This window comes from Canis aureus, chromosome 27 (genome assembly GCF_053574225.1).
Source record: "Canis aureus isolate CA01 chromosome 27, VMU_Caureus_v.1.0, whole genome shotgun sequence".
In the NCBI taxonomy this organism is placed as follows: domain Eukaryota; kingdom Metazoa; phylum Chordata; class Mammalia; order Carnivora; family Canidae; genus Canis; species Canis aureus.
Window position 1 is genome coordinate 4,108,226 of NC_135637.1, and position 2,472 is coordinate 4,110,697.

Genomic DNA, 2,472 nt, shown 5'->3' on the forward strand with positions numbered 1-2,472 from the left:
ACCCTGTTTTCCTCACCTGCCTCGCCCCTGGGGACACATTTCGGTGCCTCCAGGGGGTCAGAACCAAGCCTCTCAGACACTCTTACCCTTTTCTGGTGATCTCAGGATGGCTGCTACAGCTCCAGCCATCATGCACACTCTCTAGGCAACAAAAACAAGGAAGGGGAAGAAGGAGAAAGCTGCGGCCTATATCAGAAGGACAAAGACTTTCCCAGAAGTCCTCAGGAGACTTCTGTTTTTGTCTCATGGGTAAGATTCACACACCCACCTCCAGCTGCAAGGGATTCTAACAAGCTTGTTGGCTTAGTAGTAGGGAACAGAAAACAGGGCTGGATGGGTGCTGGGTAAGCTGGTTCTGAGCAGGGGGTGGGAGTGAGGGACAAACCCTCCCAGCCGCCCCATTGTCGCTCCACCTGCTGCCTTTCTGGAAGGCCCTGGAGGCTTCTGGATTGTGGAGAGTGGGCACTGGGTGGACATCCTGTACATTCCAGGAACCGAAGGTATGGCTGAGGCCCCACACACCCCAAGCAACACCCCTCTTGGCTTGCTGAGGCTCCCTGCCCCAGTCACCTGTGTGTACTCCTGTCCTTGGCAGGGACAGCTGGATCTGTGGCAATGCCCAGGAGTCACCCAAAGGAGGATACAGCTGCTGGCACACACAGTGTCCAGGGGCCACCATCAGGCACGGCTACTGTTTCTCAAGGTGGGGACAGAGAGCTTTCCAAACTTGCAGAGAGCCTGGTCAGGCCAACGTCCTCTTGGGCTTGCACCCCCTCCCGACGGTGGCCTGGCCACTCCAGCAAGCTTGCCACAGCTGCCCATGTCCTTCAAGGTACCTCACGCTACAGGCCTCCCTTCTCACTGCCCTTGGAGCTTGTCCCCTTCCTCTTTCTCCCCTGTGGCCCCTCCCTGGAGGCTCTCCTGTCTCTTCAGGGCAGCTGGCCCTGGCAACATGGGGAGGGGCAGCCGCCTCACACCCCTCACTTCAGCCTCAGCAAAGGTGGACTGTCCTGCTTCCTCCTGGCAGTGTCCAGAACGCAGCCTACCTTCCCCAAGGGCAGGGCCTGCTCCGTCATGTGTCTCTCTGACCACGGCCAGGATTTCAAGGGTCCCCATGAGATCCTTACACCGAGCCTTGGGGATAGCCCAGGATACCGTGTCCATCTCTGGGTCCTTGCTGCAGTCCCGCCCATGGAGCTCAACTGCCATGTGAGGTGACCTCTGTGGGGGCCGTTGGACCAGGATCACCCACAGAAGCAGGGAGCCCATGAGCTCTGGTCTTGGGTCTGCCTTTTGGAAGAGTGCGAACAAATCTCCTGCCCCCAAAAGAGCCAAGAGCTCTGGGGGGGTGGGAGGGTTGGGCCAGTCTGGGTTGGTGTTTTTCATCACCTGCAATCAGCTGATGGAGGGTGAGCTCTGGACCTCCTGGCCGAGGACTCTGGGAGAGGGGCCACCAGCTGCCAGGAGAGCTCGGGCCCCTGGGAGGGCACCCCCCACAGGTATTTGGGGAACACGCTGACGGGCATAGCTTCTGCGGATGCACCGCTATCACCCTGGCTTATTCCCCTGGGGCTCCTGGCCCTGCTGGTCCCCAGCACAGGGTCGTTTCCCTCCAGACCCCCTTCAACCCCCAGTCTCACTCCCTGGCCGCCCCGCGCTGCCAGCAAAAAGTCCTCACAGCCACGTAGCCTCCGTGGCTCTGGCCTCCCTCCCTCAGTATTTCCCTTGGTGGCAGGGGTTGTGGAATGGCAGGTGTCTTCCCGCAGATGTGTGCGTGGCCTCCAGCACCTGCTTGCGGTGGAGTCTCACCAGATGTGTCTGCAGTGCAGTGATGGGTTCTACTGCCTCCCTCAGGGCTGGTTCCCCGAGCTCAGCACGACCCAGCTCTGCTCTCTGGCCAGGTAGCTCTTCTGGAAGCCGAAGCCAGAGTGTGGGGGGGGGGGGGGGGGGGTGGCGGCAGGGAGCCAGTGGCTTCACCACAGTGTGCAAATCCAAAGGGACCTGTGAGGATCTTCCCTCCCAACCCCAGGTCAAGGAGGTTACCTCCGGGAGGAGGGAGGTGTCAGGGCAACCCATCCCACCAGCTGACAGTGGTTTACTCATGAGCTCATTAGCTCTTCAAAGGAAATCAGATTTCTCATTGTGCTGCCCCCAGACCAGTGCAGCCTGAGGCCTCATGGAGGGAGGGGCCAGAACCAGGACAATTAATGCATCATTAAGAATTCCTGTAACCATCAAAAATTCTAATTAGTGGCACTTTCCATGGTGTAGGGAGAAGGTGTCAATCTTTAAATGCAGGAAATTGGACTCTGAGTCCAGGCTACTGAGCAAGGACGTGCCTGCGGATCCTGTGGTCCCAAATCCCTCATCTGATTAGAACTTGTCCCAAGTATTGACCCAGACAAAAGAAACAAAATTAACCGGAAATCAATTCCAGAGCAAGGGCTTACTGAGGAAATGGGCTTTGGCTCT